General features: G+C 39.7%; 1 protein-coding gene across 3 annotated transcripts in view; it reads left to right on the top strand.

The window, feature by feature from the left end:
* Nucleotides 1-14,436, top strand: part of MPPED2 (metallophosphoesterase domain containing 2) — a 104,162-nt gene that overhangs the window by 57,454 nt on the left and 32,272 nt on the right. The gene's annotated exons all lie outside the window — the stretch shown is intronic.

The raw sequence follows: 14,436 nt of genomic DNA, 5'->3' as shown, positions 1-14,436 counted from the left end.
CTGTGGAGTCAGTACTGACTCTGTGCTCGTGGATTGACTGTGGTGGCATTTTGGGATGTATTAGGGAAACCCCATTACATTCTATACTGCTGAGCTATTTATATCTGCTGTGCTAATAGATTTGTGTGGTGGCATTTAACACCCACACAGCATAAGGGCACAAGGCAGCAAATGCTTTAAGCCTTATTTTTGATCTGTTCTAGGCATTGTTTTCTTTTGCTTGTAAAGTTGTGATAACAAAATTTCAAACCAGTTCTGGTCTCATTCCACCCATGTGTCAAGCATGTCATGCAGGAAAGATTGCTGCCCAGTTTTGTGCTAAGGAGATTCTTCCTTGTTTTTTCTACATGTCATTTAATTGTGATGCCTGACATCTTTCCGGGGAGCCTTAGGTAGCACTTGCTCTAAATTCTCTTGCTAAGAACAGCCACAGCCCTTTCAGACTTTACCAGAGAGACCTGAACTTGAGTGATGGTGATAATCATTCTGTTGCTTGGCATTCTCAATTGTCAGCAGAAGTACCAAGATGCTAATTTATGCACACCTATAAGAAGGGCTTATTATAAGCTTATAACTTATTTTTGATGTCAGGCTTGCTTTAAAGTGAAAGTAGGAGAGGAGAGAGGGACAGCAGGGGTTGCGCCAGAAAATGGGACAAATCTATACATGCATTAGAAATTTTCCCCTTCATCTCATCTTTGTTGTCTTTGCCAGCAGACCCTGGTGATATGTGTGACACCACACGTTGATGCTTCTGACAATGCTTTTTCCTCATCATACTGTATGCATTAGTGCTAGCTAGAAAACTCTGATCTAGCTCTGTATCTTACATTCTTGACTTGAGCTACTAATCTTTTAATTTAAGTCATAGCCTTTAGCTACGAGTTTAAATCAGCCTGACATTGCTTAGCTAAAAAAGAAAAAGTAATGCTCTAAATCCTGCAATATCAGCAAATTGGGAAAGATTATCTTAATTCAGGTTAGGAAACATCTCCTGAAGACATTTCAAAGTAATTTTTTTGTGATAGCACAGAAGGCAGGGCACATAAGGCCTTGGGTAGTGAGGTGGGTCTGAGGCTTGCCTGCAGGGTGAGGAGCTGAGGAGGGTTTGCTGCTAAGGTAGAGATTGTGTTTAGCTGCTTTTGTATGTATGCATTAGACTTGGGGGGCCTCTGCAGGCACCCAGTGATTAGGAAGTGTAGATATATTTCCAGATTTTTTTGGATAAGACTTACCTGAACTTAGCTTCCTACAGCACTGCTGAAGAGACCTAGATAACACAGAATCCAAGTCTGGAGGAGAGTGAGTTTGGTGTTCTGAAAAGGAGAACCATGTCATGCACCTTTCCTTTTACATTCCTATGTACTGGCAATACATCATGTTCTTTTTTCTCTTCTTTTCCTTCCCAAATCTATAATGGAAATCTGCCACCCTTTTATCTCCAGCTGCATTTAGAAGTTCTTTCAATTTGCAGGTGTACACATGGATTTGGAATGTTTGTTCTGTAATATTAAGGGACATCACATCAAGGCACTTAGTTGTCTTAGCTGTAAAAAGTGACTGGCATATGTAGCCTGACCTAGTCATGGAAGACAAACCTGAATTCATCTTCCCTATAATCTATTGATAACTGGATTTTTCCCATTAGTGGTTCATGATAAATGAAGCTAGACTGTTAGAAATTGACACTGAGCTCCAACCAAGTGCAGACTTCTCTCTCTTGAACGATACTTCATTTGTGTTAACTGTGAAAAATTGTTGTCAAATCATGTTTTGAGCAACTGTTGGTGTGGAGTTGAGGCTACTATTTTCAATACAGCTTTTTAGATCAGTCAGCCAGTCTGTTGAGAGCAGAAATGTGGTAAATGTAGTATTGTCCATACATTTGCTCTCTCCCCAGTCCTCCTTTTTTTTTTTTTTTTTTTTTTTATAATGACAATTTCTAGAAAATGTGAAAATTTACTAGTATTTTGTATCATAGCCAGTCTTTCAGAGGAAAGAGAAGTCCCATCAGATATGAGAAAAATCTGCAAATCTGCTCTAGTTTTGTTCTGTGCCTGCAAACTGAGACAGACTGATCAGACAAGCATTTTACCACTTGTTAAATTTTTATACTCTCTCCCCTCCAATCACATCTTGCTCAATTCCTATAAATCTTCAGATTACCCCAAAGGAAGAGAATTTGTGGGGTTTTGTATGTATTTATGGCCTCCTTACCCAAATTAATTCTGTCACAGAAATGGAACACTGGTCATTAACCTGGAAGATGTGCCAACCCTAACATGAGATAAGTTGGCACATTCAATTTATGTGCAGTTTTGTAAGTGTTTCCGGGGGGGTGGGGGGGTGGGAAATCTCATTTGCTGATGAAGCTACTGGTTTTAATTTAAAAAAGAAGGATCAAACCAAGAATAACAGATGTGATTCTGGAGGTTTCAGCCTCCAGATTCAGGGGTTTCTAAGAAGTAATTGCCAGAGTACTGGGAAGGCTGGCTATAAGTCATCTCTCTAGAAAATGTAAATTGCCAACTCAATGTAAATACAGAGATGAAATATCAGTTCATATTCATTACGTGTTATTACTCATGGTACATCTAAAAGCTTTCTAAAGACCTAAGAGAATTCAAGTAGTGACTCCTAACTTACAATTTAGCAGAATTTGTGAGTAAAAAATAACTTACAATACATGGAAGCATTCATGTGTATTTGCAATTGGAATGTGTGGTGGTGCATAACAACAGCCTCTAAGGAGCAGAAAATTTGAATTTAGCCTGATGCTTCTGAGAGTATTAAATGGCATTAGCTGGAGGGGAAGTTGAAAAGAAGTGTATCAGCCCCTAAAAGAGAAAAGTGCAAGGGTGGGACATAAATCACATTCAGAGCTCTGCTCATTTTCTGAGGTGAAGAATGTAACTGACATTTTCACACCTTAAGTAGGAGATTCTTTGATGTACCTTGAAGGAACAAAATGGCTGAAGATTTTCCATTTGGTCTATAGATAACAATCCACAAAAACATTCCCCTCCTTTCTCTTCCTTCTGACTTTGCCCTATGAACCTGGCTTGTTTGGTGAGAAAATAATTGATAGTTTATGCAGTAAAAAAATTCTATAAGCTTCCAGTGAAAACGTTTTCTCCTTGGGAAATTTGAGATTGAGGTTTCTTATTAAACAGGACAGAAAATAAAACCAGTGATGGATTTATGAATTTTTAAATCTTAAAACTCCCTCTGTGAAGTAAACATAAGCATAACTCATACTGATGTATCTGTGAAAGGGTGAGGAGAGACAGTCTGTTTTTACTGCAGCTTTGGGAGCTGAATATGCATGAGTAAATTAGTGCAAGGTTTTACTTAGATTCAAATGTTATTTAAAAATCCGTGTTGTTTTTTTAAATTATATTTGAAATTGTTCATCCGTGCTAAGGGCTGAATTTACCATAGTATATTGTAGACATTTGGATACAAATATTCTCACAATGTGTGTTTTCTAATGAAGCTTTAAAAGCATTCAAACCACCAGAGAATGGCAGTTAACCAGAGCCGGAATTTGTTTAAACTACATTTTGACAGAAACAATTGTTCAGGGAGGATTTTTTTTGCTGTTTTATTTTGTTCTGCTGATCAGCTCTATAGGTAACTTTTGTGGTTTTTCGCTTGTTTGAAAGAGACAAGTAGTTGAAAAGAAAAAATGTTCTGATGTACTTTATTGTGTGTGCATTGAAATTTGTGATTCTTAGTTGAGGCAATAGGCTTATTTATGGATTTTAAATTCTGTTCTGCATAAAAATTTCACAAAAAAATGTCAAAAGCTGTAAGTGTAAAATAATCTAGCAAAGCAATCCTTTACATCACTTTTAGATATGAAAGTATGTGAGCAAATTCCACTCGTATCTGACAGAATGAGAACTAAAGCTGGACATCTGGGACTTTCAACTTACGTATTTGTTTAGATACTGGAGATATATGTATCTTTTTGAAGGAAGAAATATGTAGTGTAAAAGCTAATTCAGTATAAATTGATGTGTGTTAATGGTTAACAGAATTAACTTTATGGGGATAACTGAAAAGCACCTCAAAGGTAAAAGATGACAATCAATTATTTAAATAATGACTGAAATCTGTGATTTGCATGATTGTGATGAAAATTAATTCATCTGAATGAGGCTGGGAATAAAGCTCTTCCCCCCTGACAGGAACAGCAGCATTGTTCAGCAATATCCTGCACGTTTGTCAAGTTGCAGCTTGCTCGGGTCTCAAGAACAGAAGCACAAAGCTGGCCTCCCAGTTGCTTTTAATGAATACTAGTGGGTTTTTCCTGTGTCCAAGAATTTGATCTGTAGGGTGATCCAGAGGTCAAGAACAAACAGCTCACTATCACTCACGTCTGCAGAGCCAAGGCTTTCATTTGCTTTTTTTAGTAACTCTAGAGGAAGTGCCTTAACTCTTTTTCAGAAGCAAAGTTTTAATTGGCATAGATAATGCAACCTTAAGCAAGCAGAGACAGGTCCAGCCATCTCCTTTAAAAATAATGTTTTGTGCAGTCTTTTCCTTTTCTTTTTAGGCCAGTGTAAAACTTGGGCTTTCATCAAATGATTTTACATCAGTTTAAAATTATTTCTCTAACTCCGTTTCTTGCTGTGCTTCATTTGCAATGATATTTTAGTACAAGCAGCTTTAAGTTAGTACTTCTGCCTTGTTCTGATCAGTGTTTTGAGATTCTCTGTTTATCCTGTCAGAAAAGTGTCAGAGGTTTTTTTTTTTCTTTCCAATTATAAGTTTTGTAATGCATCATGGATTTTGCTGACAGTCTTCAAGTTCTTGAAATAGCTAGCAAATTAACAGCAGATATTGAGCGTGAGGACTGGAAAACCAATTGGCAACTGACATGATGGGATTCAGATACAGTGATGGGTTGAAATGAATCTCATTTCTTTTATTTTCATGGTCTTAGTTGGCAATTAGCTTGTGTCCAAAAAAGGACGGATAGAAGTTGGGCTATTCAGCAATAAAGTTCTTTTTTGCCATTTAGTGATGAGGAAACCAGGGGAGACTGGACAGGGCTGTGTGTGTTGCACCAGTTTTTCAGGAATTCTGGTGTTTATGCAGTAGAAGTCAGCAACTGAGAAAATTATTGGCAAAGACTGAAGTCTCCTGTCTGTATGTTAAACAAACACACCACCACTGCAGTGTGGTTGTGTTTAAAGGTGCAGGCTTCTGTTTCATTTTTCTTGGCATTTGTCCACCAGGTCTCTTAGTTTAGAATCAAAGAATGAATTCCCCCTGGTCTAGAATTGCAGTGGTTTGTTTACATTTTTTGCCTTGATGGGAATGTAGCTGATTTTTCTTTGGTCTCCTTGATACCAGATTCACTTCCAAGTAAAAGATTGTCCTGTTTACTTTTTAAAAGCTTTCTTTTTTTTCTTCCTCTTTTTTTATAGAGAGTGGGATGTTTGTAATTTTAAATACACTTGCTCATAAGCAATTTTTAATACTGTGGTGCAAACGTGCACTATTTCATTCTTTGGACAGCTCTGCATCCTGGCACTGGGGCAGATCATGAAGTTTTGATCTTTTCTTCAGGCTTGACTTCTGCAGGAATAAGAACTTTAGAGTATTCATTGCACATGTTAACAAATAAACTGTGCCTATTTGTGAATGGAAATCTAGCCAGTTAAATGAGACATAAAATGGTAGCTCTCCTGGCTCTTTTGAATTTTTCCTGGTGTGGAAACAGGGGTTTGAATTCTTCCACAGGAGTACAAACAAATGATTGTGGAAGTCTGCTCTCAGTCTCTAATTCTTGCTTAATTTTCCTGTAGTTCAATTTTTTGCTGTGCAAAACAGCAGAGAGGCAGAATGAGGGTGAGCTGTGGTGTTGGGGCACTGATTATTTATGGTGGCCTCCTCATTTGTAGGTTGAAGTGTGGTTGCTCAAGCAGAAGAACATTTTGATAGATAAGCTGTGCTTATACCTGTAGTTTTGCTTTGGTGGGTGTGTTTTTATTTTCCAGGAAAAAGCAGTTTGCTTTCCTTTCTGAGCACTGGAATACAGTGGTCGCTGTGGCATTCATGTGCAAGGAGCAGGCTGGAGGCATTGACAGCTAGTGAGGAGTTACCAACAGTAGAAAACAGAATACTACAAAACTCCTGACATTTTTAACTCCAGCATCAGACTTTGCCTTGGGAGGGGGCTTGAAGCCCCATAAAGAATGGGAGCTGGGAAAGAGGAGTTCAGGCAAGAGTTAACCCAAATCTGGAGATAGGCTGTTCTGTACAGGGCTGGACTCCTTGCAGTGTGTTGATGCTTGCTTGAATAAATTCTCCCATGCAGCTTCTGCACTTCAGGACTCCTGCTCTTCCATTTCCTTTCACCTGCGCATGCACCACACCTCTTTGTGGTTGTCTGGTACAGAGGGAAATAAAGACAAAGCTGGAAATACCAAGCTGTTAAGGTTAACTGAAAAATTACTTTGCTCCAGGACAGCCATCTTCACGGTAGGAGAGTGGAGAAGTAAGAGAGGGGTTTCAGCTTTGATGAGCTGACATCAGAATGGATTTTGCATTGCGTAATGCTCTTCAAGCCTCATTACTTTCACTGCTTCATTTCCCCTATGCTCTAAGCGAGAAGAATTAGGGAGCAGGTGGATGCTTTGAGTGACAGGCAGAGAGGCCTGTTGGAGGATGTGTGGGTGAGTGCAATCAGGGCCTGGCTGCTTGGAGCACAGGGTGGGAGGGTTCAGGGCTCTCTGGCAGAGCTGCTGAGCAGAGGAGCCAGGACTCCAATGAGGAACTGGGTGGGATACCAAGACTTTGCTGTAGGGTAGGGAGATCACACATGGGATGTATCTGTGGGAGGGCACATCCTGTTTGTGTTGGGTCTGGCTGAACTGGAGCTCCTGTCCTCACAGCACCCTCCCAGTGCCTTGGGAGCTGGAAAGGTGTTGATAACACACCTGTGTTTTGGCTACAGCAGCAGCACTGTTTTCTCCAACATCCCTCCTCTCCCTCAGTAGGCTGGGCAAGATTTTGAAAGGGGACACAGCTGGAAGAGCTGAACCACACTGACCAAAGGAATATGCCACACCATATGACATCAGCTCAGATGTAAAACTAAGGAAACTAGGGGGATGATGTTTGATATTTACTGTGTTTGCCTTCTGGAGCAAGCACTCCATGTGATGAAGCCCAGCTTCCTGGGAAGTGAAATGAATGAAATTGGGATGGAGGAGGTGACAGGGAAAAGAAGGTGGTTGGTATGTGAAACAGATGCAATCTGCAAATGGTTTGTTTCACACTTCATCTATTTGGGACAAACTGGAAAAAATGGGAAGAATTTACACCACAGGTAGAGATGACAAGCAGAGCTCATGTGATGTTATGCTGATAAAATACAATAGAAATGAAGAAGCAATTGTTTTTTATTTTATTTACATCCAAAAGTAAGTAAAAAAGTAAGTGACTAGATTTCATTAGGTCCCAGTAAAGGGTAAGGGTCATATTTCTCATGACAGTCTTCCAGATGATTTGGATCATATTTATCTAATAATTATTGATCAGAATGCTAACTTTACCCTGACATGTGTATAAAAATGCTTAAAGTAATTCACAGAAGCCATGAAATAAAGCAAAAATTGCACATGCACTTTAAATAAGAGACCACTGACTGTGAATCTGAGCATAAACATAAAGGTCAAGAGTGACAACTACATTCATCAGACTTCCATGAAAATCTGTTCAGCAGAATAGATCTTGCACCTTATTTCAGGAGTGGTCAACACTTATGGGTTCAGTTGAAAATCAATGAGACTGGTGGGTATTTATAACCACCTCTAAAACGTTTGGGTGCTGGTCTATATCATGGTTTGTGTAGGTGTAAAATATGAGGATTGCTGACATTTCTGACACTACTAGCTAAATATCAAAATCTCAGTGTGGTGAGAGCCATGTTTGTGATGTGCACACAGAGAAGGCTTAAGTAGTTTGCAAGCAGGAAGATGCCAAGAGCTTGTCCTTGTTCCTTCACAGGCGTGCCTGGGCTGCACAGGACCTCTGTGAGTTCAGGTCTCACAAGCCACACCACCTTTGCTGCCTCCTCAGTTAATACTGCACAGACAAGGACATAATTTTCCAGTCTGCATGCACAGTGTACCTGGGAGAAAACACTGGGAGTTGCTCCGTTCTGTGCTCCTCTTCAGCATTTCAGATAAACATTAAACAGAATACTCCTTAACAGATGTGCTTGTGTGTTTGCCTTCCATACTGACCCTGTGCCAATGGCTACTTTGACTAAGGGAATAATGCTTCCCAGGAAGTGATCTCATGGTGATCTGAAATCATCTCACAACTCTGCCATCATATTTATTTTGCAAGTAATGCCAGTACTGGAGTTTCGTATTTGCAGATCTGCCAGCCTGTCTGTCCTCTGTTTCTGGAGAACTCTCACCTTCAGTTTTGCTGTATTGTAGGATGATGGGTAGAGCTGGCAGGAAGGTTGTGGGGTCTGGTGTTCAGAAAGCCAGTTTATTTTCGTACATGTGGGAATCAGTGTCTCACTGACAAAAGCTGGTATTTGCAGCTGCTAACTGTATTAATCTCTTGATTTCAGGTATATTGGTTTATACCTTGAGAATATCCTTACAGTTCTGTATGGCCTCCAGTTTTATATAAGTAGTATATAAAGTAAGCTTTATATAAGAAGGAAGGCTTTCTCTCAGTCTCTTTTTTCCTGGCACAGATTTAAATGCATCTTGTTTTCAAAACTGGGAATGCAATAAATTTCAAGAAAGGTGTTCTATTTAACACTTCTATTGGTGTTCCATCTGGGCTGCTTGGGACACTTCCATGGGCTGCACTGCAAGAAAAATGAGAAAGGCAACCTGAGTTGGGAGTCTGAAAGCTGTAGTCCTGAGGTGTTCCCATTTTTAATATGGGATGCCCTAAAACACTGTAATCTCAAGTTATGGCTCCCTGAATTTGGTTTTGCAGTTTCTAGTAAGTTTGACTCCTTCTTCTCTATGAATATAACATAAGCTTCGTGTTTCTCAAGGAATCTGCAAAGTGTCATTTTAAGGAATATTGTCTTCCACTGCCTAACCTGCAGATCCTTTTTTATAAACTTCTAGATTTATACGGTTCAAGAGCTTATATTGCTGCATGTATAGAGGTGGAACATTGGGAGAGATAGAATATTTGGGAAAGCTTAGAAAATGATGGGGAAAACCAAGTATAGATCACTCTGCACAGCTCCTTGCAGGGCCAGATGGGGTACATGGCATCTCTGCTGGGCTGTAGCATCTGGTCCCATATTGCAGGGTTTGTGTAACAGTCAGTTCCCTATGTGCCAGTATTGTATTTCTGATCCACATATGTGTAGCTGAAAAGTATAGTTGCTACAAACTTTAGGATCACCTAATATCAACCTAGAAAATCGATGACCCTGCAAGAGTGAAATGAAGATGTGATTTGTTTCAGAGAAGTATTTTGTCATCGTTTTGTGGATTTTGGAGATGGAATATTCAGAGATACATAGACTAATGATTCATGTGGAAATGAGCTGTTCTAGCACACAACAGCAAGACCTTGCTGTAAGGATGTGCCTTTAGCTGATAATTACTAGCAGTCAATCTGCCTAGAATGTACAGCTTTTCTTATTTATATTCCAGTCCTGTAACCTTCCCTATTCTGTTGTGCCTTTGTTCTATTAATCTATAAAACAGGGCTTGACTTGTGATTAGTCCTCAGAGGTTGTTTCTATTAATCAGGCTGCAAAAGAGGTCGACTTGGATGTTCTGTTGCAAGAACTTAAAGTGCTTTCCTCATCAGCCCAGAGCACAGAGCTGCTGGGGTTGTCTTAAATGGCAGTGAAACCAGTGAGGTGTCTGCTGCACTTCCTTTGTGTTTACATCTTGATTTTGTTGCTGTAGGAGGGGGAAACTAGAGGGAAATAATTACAGTCCTATAGAAATTGCATTAGAAAGTGACATTTGTGACTACATGTGGCAGAGAAGGTCCTGTCCCAGCAGAACCACTGGTTACCTGTGTTTTGAATGTGAAGGACTTGCCCAGTTATAAGTGTGAGGATTAAAATTCAAACTTTGCTCACGGGTGGGACTAAGTTTTAAACTCTTTGTAGAATTTGAGGGATAAGTCTATCCTCATAAGATTCAGAGGCTCATTTTAAGAGAGCATGTATTTCTCTGCAATAGGTAGAAATCCAGAGAGATTTTTTTGTGAAATATATATGTATATAACAAAAGAATAGTCTGAGCAATGGTTTAATAGAAAAAAAAAAAGCAAACCCAAACGGAACTGTTTGTAACACTTCAGTTATTAGAACTTACCATAAAATTTGAACAACAACATGTGTAGTGAAAACTAATCTAGTTTCATTGTAGAAGAAACTACTAACTATAAAAATGTAATGATTTATTCTTGTAATTAAATGCAGTATTTCTTGCCTGTAGGAGGAAAGTGCATATTTTAAAATGTATCAAAAGAAACAAAACAGATCATGAGTTATTTTTTTCTATATTGTTCCTTTGGCTTTATTATTATTTTTTTTTCCTCAAGTCTTTGTTATGTTGATGATGTACCCCTTAGCCAGCTCAGTGAAGTCTGTCACTGAACTAAAGAACTGCTGTCTCTCTGGAAAAAACACTGGCCCCAAGGCAGCGGGGTCTGTCTCAGCTGCTTGGCTTGTCTCTCACTGTGCACGTGCCCATTTTTTCTGTATTCCCATGGCACTTGCATCAATTTCTCCAGCTCACAAGCTGAAATTACCAACCTCTGCAAAACTAGCCAGGCTTGATGTCCAGTGACATCTGCACGTGAGTTCTTGTTGAGAGCCGGTCCCTCACGGCTCCGTGCCATCATCTAGCTGCTAATTTGAAAGGCTTTGTGCTGCCTGCCCCCAGCTACAGAGTGCTTGGTTAGGCTGTGGCTTTGTCCAGTCTGGCCCGTGGTGGCCTTAGGAGTGGATTTAAGTGGTGGTGTGACACTTCCCTCCTGGGTGACACACTGCATCCAGCAGCCAAGGGAATGCCTTGTGCACACCCGAGTGCCTCATTTCACAGCAGGGCAGGAGAAGGCCTTCCCAAACCGGTTGTGTAAGCTCATCCTGCCCAGTGTTCGCTGTGTGGGTGGAGCTGGGGTTCTGGTGTGCCACCACCTCGTCCCTGCGGCAAACCCAAGGGCTGAGCACCGCAAGGGGACAGAGAGCAAAGCCATTTTTCAGGGGTTTTAATCAACTAAATTAGTGACTTGGACAGTTGGTACTGTCCAAGGTGACTTATCCCAATTCTAGCCACAGTTAGATAATACTTTCTCTAAGCCATCACTGTGGAATTTTACATATACTGTTCTTATTAGGAATAGAGAAGAAATAGATGCTCTAGCATAGTTTTCTTTAGTCAAATTCCTTTTGGTAATTTCATTTTCACCAGCTATTTCTACCTTTTTTTTTTTTTTTTTTTTTCCCTCCTTACTTCTTTTTTTCTTCTGTTCTTACCATTTCCCCAATTATCAGAGAAATCAGTCTTCCTGCATTGATTCATTTCGACCAGAGTCTGGAAGGCACAGGGAATCAAATTAACTAATATTTTACTTTTGCATGTGATTAATGCTAATGCTTACAGGGAAGAAAATACTTTGCTGTGATTTAATTTTCATTCTCCAGTTGAATCCCAGTGATTTAATTTTGCAGAAGGTTGTCTTTCTGCTTATTGTCTCTTAAGGACTCATAGAAGTTAGAGATGGAAAAGGCCTATTAAATTATTCTGCTATTGCAAGATTGTCTCATACACTATATTTTTTAATATTATGCCCAGTTTTAATGAATGAAGAAAAACAGTTTCAGTTAATTTTTTTTTGAGATTGTACCTCAGTGTAGTGAAGATGTTACTAACGGGAACTAATATTCTGCTTATATACTTCCTATGTTTATTTTATTTTTTAAAACAATACAAATTGTGCCATGTTTGATGAAATGAGCCTAGAGGCTTCTTGTACCTTCATGATGTTACTTTTCTAGCTTTGTGTCATTTATTTTGTACCCTTAGTCTTTGTAATCCTTTCAGATTTTTCTCTTGTCCTCTTTGTTATTTCTGATGAGGTATTCCAAAGTATTGGCTTTTGGTCGGTTGATTGGCCGGGCTGGTTCGGGTTTTGTTTGAATTTTCACAAGAGGCTCAGAACCAAACTGCAGAATTCTGTCTCTATTGTCTGATGACAGGAGATCCTTGGCTGCTTGGAGCACTGCTGAGGGATGGTGACTGTGTTTCACTGCTTCTGCAGGAAGTCCAGACTGTAATGTCTGGTACAACCACGTGTGTAGCCCAGATCATCTTATTCTTTTCCTCATTCATGTTGCAAGTCCATGAATAATTTGCTGTCAGCTGCTGCCCTTGGGTCTTTTATTTTAGCTTAACAGGTTTGGGTTTCTTCCTCTCACTGATTATTTGTGGTTTTCAATTCTCTTCAGATGTATTAGCCTGCATTTTTTCAGAAGGAATCCCCTTTTCTTGCTTATCTCAGTGTTTCTAACCTCCTTTGGCATAATTTCTTTCCCCACTGTCATGTTTATAACACTTCTCACTATATTGAAATCTGTGAATTTAATTAATGCACTGTTTACCCGTTCTTCCAGATCATTAATAAAGATGCTAAATAAAACTGATCCTAATACCAATCCCTGTGGCAATCTGCTAGCACCTCCCTTGTGCTGCTGCAATCTATTTATTTGTAGCCCTTTAGCCACTATTCAGCCATGTGATAGTTTTCATAAGCAAGCCAATTTTAGGGTTTTGAAAAGGGATTGTGTCACATTTTGCCAAAGTCTGGTGATACAATCTACTTTATTATTTTAATCTACTGACTTGGCTGAATTTAATATATGTACAAAAATTAAATGTGATGAAATAGAGCTGTAGTTTTGGAGCACTTTGAGCTCTTGGCAGCTGAGTAGCTATAATTCTCCTTTCTTAGAGCAATTACACCTCCTCCACCCCCACCCACCCCTCACCCCAGTTACACCATAATTTTATTCTGTGCTGCATTTAGACTTACGAGGAGAGGATTCTCAGTGTTGCTCCATAATTCACAGTGTACTGATCAGTGCCATGTTCCTCACTGCTTGTCCAGGATTTGATTTTAAATACAAAACTACTATAAATGGAATTGTTCTGTCAGTATTTGAATTGTCTATTGACAATTTGAATTGTCTACTGCTTGTTTGTCTGTAGTTGTCACTTTTATTTTGTAAATTTTATATACATATAAGTACACACATCTATTTGAAATTTTATTTACATGTTTGCAAAAGCAATAGTAAACTCTTGTCTTAATTTTAAGTGCACATCCTTGGGAAAATTGTAAGATTTATCTGTTTGCTTGAGTTCAACATGGGTTAAGTGCTTTCTTGCAGTGAAGCTTTTGGGTATATTAACTGTTTAATAGCACACTGAATCTGTATTTTGTTTAAATTCAAATATATTTACAGTGGAATAGGAAAAATTTTGCACTTCAAAACTTCATTGTGTGTGTGTCAGTATTAACCTGAATAACAAGTTGTGCTATCCAGCAATTGAATGAAATCAAACTTGTGAGATTTCACTTCCTCTTACTATGTTTGGCTTGATTTTACAAACTCTGTGCAAAACCCAATTTTTACTCTATAAATTGTAGCGTGGACAACTTGTTTATGCCACTTTGGGTGGAATGGCATGCTCTGTAAATCACCACTGAATCATCATCTGGGATAAGGAAAGGAGTTAAAATGTGGGTCAGAGGCCTGATTTAGGTTTGTGCTAATCCAGAGCTCTACAGTAGCACAAAACCAGAGCACTTGTCACTGCCTGGTGAGGGCTGGGCACTCTGCAGTCTGAACAGGGCTGTGTCGTAGTCAGATGGCCACGGCACTGAGAGTGCTTCACTAAAAACTTCAGAGGGCACCAAGGATCAGCACCATGTTACCTGGACATCTTTCATACCTTTTCTATGTAGCAATCCTATGGGCAGCTCCACAAGCTCTGGCTCTTTCTCTCCTTCTCTCTTCCTTCTTCAGTTCCAGCTCACTGCTCTCTGTCCCAAGCACAGCCACCTATCCCTGTGTGTCCCTTGTACAGTGGCTCACCTGATCTGTCCCTCACACCACCTCCTGTCCCTTTGTCCTCACAGCACAGTGAGCAGACTCCAACTGACTCTCTACCAACTAATTCACTCTTTTATCACACCCAGCTGTGGGGGCAAGGCTGTTCCCCTCTTTGGTAATTAACACAGCTGCAATATATCAGAGGCAGGATTGCCTTTAGCACTATCTGTCTCTGTCTTCCCACAGTGGTGCTGTGCTCAGGCATCACTGACCACTTGGTGCCAGGATTTCTTCCTTTTCCCTAAGCAGTGAGATGATGCCTTCAATGACTTTAAACAGTGATTTTGATG

The sequence above is a fragment of the Zosterops lateralis genome (genome assembly GCF_965231275.1).
Source record: "Zosterops lateralis genome assembly, contig: SUPER_6_unloc_1, whole genome shotgun sequence".
Classification (NCBI taxonomy): Eukaryota; Metazoa; Chordata; class Aves; order Passeriformes; family Zosteropidae; genus Zosterops; species Zosterops lateralis.
Note: the sequence above shows the minus strand (reverse complement) of the source record. Positions and strands in the feature narration are given on the sequence as shown.